The sequence below is a fragment of the Artemia sp. Qi Xiang Cuo genome, chromosome 6 (assembly GCF_049724085.1).
Source record: "Artemia sp. Qi Xiang Cuo chromosome 6, ASM4972408v1, whole genome shotgun sequence".
In the NCBI taxonomy this organism is placed as follows: domain Eukaryota; kingdom Metazoa; phylum Arthropoda; class Branchiopoda; order Anostraca; family Artemiidae; genus Artemia; species Artemia sp. Qi Xiang Cuo.
This window is the reverse complement of record NC_142799.1, coordinates 46,055,433-46,063,216: the sequence shown is the minus strand read 5'-3', so window position 1 is coordinate 46,063,216 and position 7,784 is coordinate 46,055,433. Positions and strand designations below refer to the sequence as shown.

General features: G+C 33.5%; 1 pseudogene; it reads left to right on the top strand.

Annotated features, from left to right (window-relative positions):
* Nucleotides 1-6,222: 6,222 nt before the first annotated feature.
* On the top strand, nt 6,223-7,224 carry LOC148951286 (purine nucleoside phosphorylase pseudogene; annotated as a pseudogene).
* The last annotated feature ends 560 nt before the right edge of the window (nt 7,225-7,784 follow it).

Here is a 7,784-nt window from a genome sequence, read left to right as displayed (position 1 = left end):
TTGGTAGTAACCATACGGCTTTTCTGTTTTGACAGAATTTTATATTTATACACGGTTATCTATCGACAAGACAATGTAAGACATATATATTGAATCGGTATAGTTCATTATAAATGAGGACTATGTAAGTTTCAACGGATATAGCTGAAACCTAGCAAAGAAAAACTACAGCACATAGTGAATAAAAAATAAGATAATTCAAGCATATTTTGAAATGTTGCTGTTTTGAAATGGCTGTTGTCCCTTGTCAAAAATATATGAATATTTTTTCAGTTACCAGTTTTTTGCTCTTTAATCAATTTAATGTTCTTCTTCATACCTGAAAGTCTTTAATTTTTCCTAATAAGTGTGACAAGTGTGACAACATGATTGCAATACTGATGTATATAAAAATGATGACATTCAAATAAATATTTTTTCCCGAAATTAAGGCTCTTAACGAATTTTCTTAAACGTCTGATCTATCTAAATCGTTTTTTACGCCAGAATATACCTGGATAACAATTTTCCCAAGAACAGTCATTTCTACTAAGCTTCAAGTTTTTGGTTTTCTTATTTAAGGTTTTGGAATTTTTGTAATCCCTTGTCAAAATATATACAAATATTTGTTCAATTACCAGTTTTTTGGTCTTTACGCAATTTAATGTCTTTTCATACTGTGTCTTTTCAAAGATATTTGATTATTAAGCAAGTACAATTTCTAACAGCGATTTCTGCTAAGCTTCAAACTTTTGGTTTTATTTTTTAAGCTTTTTGAATTGTTGTAATCCCTTGTTAAAATATATACAAATATTTTTACAATTACCAGTTTTTGTTCTTGATGCAATTTAATGTCTTTTCATACTGTAGTCTATTCAAAGATATTTGATTATTACAGTTTTTCCATAATTGTTTTTAACAAATTTACCCAAACTTCTGGCCTATCTAGATAGTTTTGTACGTGAGAATATCGCAAGATTCAAATTTTCCCAAAAAAATATACAGTTGTTTTCGAAGAACAACAATTATTACCACAGAAAACAAGGTGATTGTCATCCCGATAAGTTTAGCCATAATTTTGTCGGTCATTGGATTTCTTTAATAGGAAAGGGTTCAAATTGTATAAAACTAAGGAAGTCGGAAGAACAAGTAGCTAACAGATTAATAGTCAATGGTATGTAGATATTGCTGCAGAACTTTTAAGATGCATATTCTAGGATGTATTTTTATTTTTTTATTTTTGATTCAATTGTTACTGTAGAGCAACTCAAACTTCAATCTTCCTTGGCAGGAGGAGAGGTCAATAGCCAATGTGCTACAGCAACTAATAGTACGGAATTAATTATAGGTTTGATGATGTCTTTGCACATTCCTCACGAATCGTAGTAAACAACGATCCCTTAATCCGGGTTGCAGCGGTAGCTAACAACCTAGTAAGAGACGATCACGTCCAATGTTAAGAAATGTAAAAACCCATAACTCCTAAAAAAGGGGTCAGATCAAAACAAAAAGTACATCATTAGAACCGCCTTGCCCGAAACCCCTGTAAAGGAAACATTCTTTCCCTTGGCTTGAACAGCAAGGGAAATATATTGGCTTGAAAATTTACCGTAAAGAACGATCTCTTGCCCATAGTAACTGATATACGGTTGTTTTTCCGGGTTGCAGCGGTAGCTAGCAACCTAGTAAGAGACAATCACGTCCAATTTTAAGAAATATAAAAACCCATAGCTCCTAAAAAAGGAGTTAGATCAAAACAAAAAGTTCACCATTAGAACCACCTTGTCCGAAACCCCTGTATAGGAAACTTTCTATCCCTTGGCTTTAACAGCAAAGGATCCGGGTTGCAGCAGTAGCTAGAAACCTAGTAAGAGACGATCACGTCCAATGCTAAGAAATGTAAAAACCCATAGTTCCTAAAAAAGAGTCAGATCAAAACAAAAAGTACACCATTAGAAACGCCTTGTCCGAAACCCCTGTATAGGAAACTTTCTGTCCCTTGGCTTGAACAACAAGGGAAATGTATTGGCTTGAAAATCAAGAAAAGTGTTAGCTACTACAACATTCTGCCTAAACGGGATTTTTTTTTCTTTTTTTTTTGTTTTCCGCAGATAGCTTGGCACTGGAACATCGTAGAGAGTTGTTCAATGGCTCATTTTAAAGGAAATTAATTGGGTTAAAAATCTTTTGTAACTAAAATAAATTATTTCTAAGAGAGAATAGATTTTTCAATTAAAACTGGATTTTTGATGTCTTTTCATACTGCAGTCTTTTCAAAGATATTTGATTTTTGTACGTAAATCATAATCGTATACCAGCGGTAAGATTCGAACCCACGCCTCCGAAGAGACTGCTGGGTAATATAATACATGCTTTATTCTCTGAAATTCGTCTCTTACATCTCAAAATAAGAAAAAGCCGTAGGCTTTTTCCTGTTTGTAATTTTTTCACATAAAGGACCGATATAGCTCATTAAAAATGGTTTTTGTCAATTAGGTTTATCTTATATAATTTATATTAAAGAGCAAAATATAGCCTATAGTAATAGGACTACTAATCTGGGTTGCAGCGGTAGCTAGCAACCTTGTAAGAGACGATAACGTCCAATTTTAAGAAATATAAAAACCCATATTCCTAAGAAAAAGTTAGGTCAAAACAAAAAATACACCATTAGAACTGCCTTGTCCAAAACCCCTGTTTAGGAAACTTTTTGTTATTTGGCTTGAATAGCAAGGGAAATATATTGGCTTGAAAATCAAGAAAAGTGGCATTTACTACAGCATTCTGCCTAAACGGCATATTTTTTTTCTTTCTTTTCCACAGATAGCTTGGCACTGGAACATTCTAGAGAGTTGTTCAATGGCTTATTTCAAATGAAATTAATGGGGTTAAAAATCTTTTGTAATTAAAACAAATTATTTTAAAAATTTATAATAAAGAACGACCTCTTGCCTATACTAAATTTTATACGCCACTAAATTATAGTATAGGTTAGTAATTCTACAGATAGCTTGGCACTGGTACATCATAGAGAAATGTTTAATGGCTCTTTTTAAAGTTATGTAAAGGACCGATATAGTTTATCATAAATATTATTTGTCAGTTATTACAATAAAATAAGATCATTGGAATAACAAACCATTGGAAACATTGGACTTAGTTAGCTACTTGATTGTTGGATGTTCGTCTCTTACTATTTCATCAGGTACAATAAGGAACAAATTGTAACCCATAGTAACTTAAGTATTAAATCAAACGGTTCGTGGTCATAATAAAGAGCTGTGTAATGGCTCATTTTAAAGAAAACTGCTGCATAAAGAAACCTTTTGTGATTAACAAAATTAATTATTATCCGGGTTGCAGCGGTAGCTAGCAACCTAGTAAGAGACGATCACGTCCAATGTTAAGAAATATAAAAACCCATAGTTCCTAAAAAAGGAGTCAGATCAATTTCAAAAGTACACCATTAGAACCGCCTTGTCCGAAACCCCTGTATAGTAAACTTTCTGTCCCTTGGCTTGAACAGCAAGGAAAATATATTGGCTTGAAAATCAAGAAATGTGGCAGCTACTACAACATTCTGCCTAAACGGGATATTTTTTTTTCTTTTTTTTCTTTTTTTCTTTTTTTCTTTTGTATCCAGAGATAGCTTGGCACTGGAACATCGTAGAGAGTTGTTCAATGGGTCATTTTAAATTTACATTAAAGGACGAACTATAGCCCATAGTAACTGGTATCCAGGTTGCAGTGGTAGCGAGCAACCTAGTATCCGGGTTGCAGCGGTAGCTAGCAATCCGGGTTGCAGCGGTAGCTAGCAACCTAGTAAGAGACGATCACGTCCAATGTTAAGAAATAAAAAAACCCATAGTTCCTAACAAAGGAGTCAGATCAAATTCAAAAGTACACCATTAGAACCGCCTTGTCCGAAACCCCTGTATAGTAAACTTTCTGTCCCTTGGCTTGAACAGCAAGGAAAATATATTGGCTTGAAAATCAAGAAATGTGGCAGCTACTACAACATTCTGCCTAAACGGGATATTTTTTTTTCTTTTTTTTCTTTTTTTCTTTTTTTCTTTTGTATCCAGAGATAGCTTGGCACTGGAACATCGTAGAGAGTTGTTCAATGGGTCATTTTAAATTTACATTAAAGGACGAACTATAGCCCATAGTAACTGGTATCCAGGTTGCAGTGGTAGCGAGCAACCTAGTATCCGGGTTGCAGCGGTAGCTAGCAATCCGGGTTGCAGCGGTAGCTAGCAACCTAGTAAGAGACGATCACGTCCAATGTTAAGAAATAAAAAAAACCATAGTTCCTAAAAAAGGAGTCAGATCAAATTCAAAAGTACACCATTAGAACCGCCTTGTCCGAAACCCCTGTATAGTAAACTTTCTGTCCCTTGGCTTGAACAGCAAGGGAAATATATTGGCTTGAAAATCAAGAAAAGTGGCAGCTACTACAACATTCTGCCTAAACGGGATATTTTTTTTCCTTTTTTTCTTTTGTATCCAGAGATAGCTTGGCACTGGAACATCGTAGAGAGTTGTTCAATGGCTCATTTTAAAGGAAATTACATTAAAGAACCATCTGTAGTCCATAGTAACCAAAGTGTTATAAGGAATCATTAAATGTATGATGATGCAAAACATATTTATTTTTAAATAATTCAATCCGGGTTTCAGCGGTAGCTAGCAACCTAGTAAGAGACGATAACGTCTCATAATAAAACTGAAATGGTCCATAAGAATTTGATTCTTTTGCCGATTTTGAATATGTATGTTTCAGCAAGTTTAGTTATACCCATCAAAAGTTACGAGCCTGAGAATATTTGCCAATATTTTCGAAAAAAGGGAAAAACACCCCTAAAATCATAGAATCTTAATGAAAATCACACCCTTTTATTCAGCGTATTAGAGAACTTTACTGAAGAGGTTTCAAGCTCTTATCTGCAAAAACGTTTAATTTTGTATTTTTTGTCAGAAAAAAGATCACAGATGCGTGTTTATTTGCCTTTTCTTTATTTTTACAATAAAAGACGATCATTGGAATAACAAACCATTACATGCCTTGAACATAGTCAGCTACTTAATTGTTTGAGGTTTGTCTCTTACTATTTCAAAGAAGAAAAAGCCGTTGGCTTTATCCTGTTTGTAATCATATATCAAACAGCTCGTGTTATCGAACTGTATAGTAAGAGCGACTCGTCTCAATTGTAGCCGAAACTCTAAAAAACGGAATTTTAATATCAATACATACATCAAAAGAATTGGATTTTTATACTGATTTTAAATATGTTACATTAAGGAATAAAATGTAGCCCATAGTAACTGAAGTAATAAAAGGATTTTTTATATAGATGATTATTTTAATTATACTTCTTAAGTAATCATTAGTAAAATTTTCCCATACCGGGAATCGAACTCGGGCCAACTGGGCGAGAGCCAGCTATCATAATCACTAAATCATTTAGGATATATTAAGATATTTGATTAATGACGTTTATATTAAATTACTTTGTTCTGTTGAGACCATAATATATTTATAGCTATTTTTCCGAACACCTCCTTATATTATGATGTTTCGAGTAGTAAGAACCTATCAAAAATACTAATTAATTTTAAAATTTTCAGGCATTTTTCTAGTTTTCATTAAAGAATAAAAATTATTGCTCAGACACCATAAATATTTTTGCATTTTACATAATAACTTTAGCGATCCATGAAACAAAATTTTATAATGTAGAATGAACTTTTGCCTATACTAACTTATATACACAACTTGATCCGGGATGCAGCGGTAGCTTGCAACCTAGTAACAGAAGATTACATCCAATCCCAAAAAATTCATTTCTTTAAGGATACAACACTGTACAACACTGTAATAGCAAATGGTATTAACATCACCTTAAATACAAAGATCAAAATAGTGTTATTAACTTTATCAAAAGTATATAGATATAGTTATATTATATATATTAGGTTCTTTAATTTTAACAAAAAAACTGATTGCTGAATTGAAACTAGATTAATTCCTGAAAATTTCAAATAGAATAATTTAATTTTATTGATGACTAAAGTTATTATGTAAACTGCAAAAATATTTTTGGTGAATGAGCAATAATTCTAATTTTTTAATAAAAACTAGAAAAATATCAGAAAATTTTAAAATTAGTTTTTATTTTTGATAGGTTTTCGATACTTGATGCGTGGTTTCAATATAAAGCAATAGTATTGTTATTTGAAACAATGACTAAATATTCAGACATTGCAAATGAGATTCTTATGAGCTTCTCTTCTAAGCTGAAAAACATGATAACCAATAGTTGGAATCATCTACGTCAAACTCCTGTTGTTGAAGAATCACCTCTTAATTATGATGAGATTAAAACTATTGCTGATTTTTTATTATCTAAAACAAAGTACAGGTGCCACATAGGAATTATTTGCGGCTCTGGGTTAAGTGAACTTGGAAACTTATTAGAAAATAGAATCACCATTCATTACGAAAATATACCCCATTTCCCTGTTTCAACCGTTGTTGGGCATAAGGGCCAAATGGTAATAGGGCTGCTTAAAAATGTCCCAGTTGTGTGTATGCAAGGTAGATTTCATCCGTATGAAGGATACCCGACTTGGAAGTGTGCTTTACCGGTTCGAGTCTTGCACGTAATGGGAGTTAAGAGTTTGATCATTAGCAATGCTGCTGGTGGTTTAATGTCCAATCACAAAATTGGCGACATAATGATAATAAAAGACCATGTAAGCATTCCGGGGTTAGCTGGAAGATCTCCATTGGTTGGCCCAAATGATAACAAATTTGGCACTCGATTCCCCTCAATGCAAGGTGCGTACAATAAAAAATATCGTGAATATGCACTAAAAATTGGTAGCGAAATTGGCTTGAAAGAAAATATTCACGAAGGTGTTTATTGCATGAATGGTGGTCCAGCATATGAGACACCGTCTGAATGCCAAATGCTACTAAATACATCAAATATTAATGCTGTAGGAATGTCCACTGTACCAGAAGTTGTTGTAGCTCGCCACTGTGGCATGTTTGTTTTTGCATTCAGCCTTATTTCAAATAAATGTGTGATGGACACTGATTCTGAAAATTCACCTAATCATTCAGAAGTTATCGCAGCTTGTGAAAGTAGGAAGTCTGACTTGAAGGTTTTTGTAGAGAGAATGGTACTTCAAATAAATGACGACTTGCAATCACTGCCGTCAGAAAATGACAAAGTTTAATGGTAATCATGCAAAGGAGTTTATGTTTTGAGGATATCGAGGACTTATGCTCATTAGAGTCCTGAACAAGTCCAACAAAGATTCGAAAAGAATTTAGTAAGTTCCCTTGCTTGTTTTCTATGTTCTATATATCTATCAAACAGTTCTTGGTAACGAACTGTTTAGTAAGAGTGAATCGTCTCAATTTATCCGGGTTGCAGCGGTAGCTAGCAATCCAGGTTGCAGTGGTAGCTAGCAACCTAGTAAGAGACGATCACGTCCAATGTTAAGAAATGTAAAAACCCATAGTTCCTAAAAAAGGAGTCAGATCAAATTCAAAAGTACACCATTAGAACCGCCTTGTCCGAAACCCCTTGAAACGAAACTTACCCTCCTCCTTTGGCTTGAACAGCAAGGGAAATATATTGGCTTGAAAATCAAGAAAAGTGGCAGCTACTACAACATTCTGCCTAAACGGGATATTTTTTTTTCTTTTTTTCTTCTTTTCTTCTTTTCCAGAGATAGCTTGGCACTGGAACATCGTAGAGTTGTTCAATAGCTCATTTTAAAGGAAATTAATT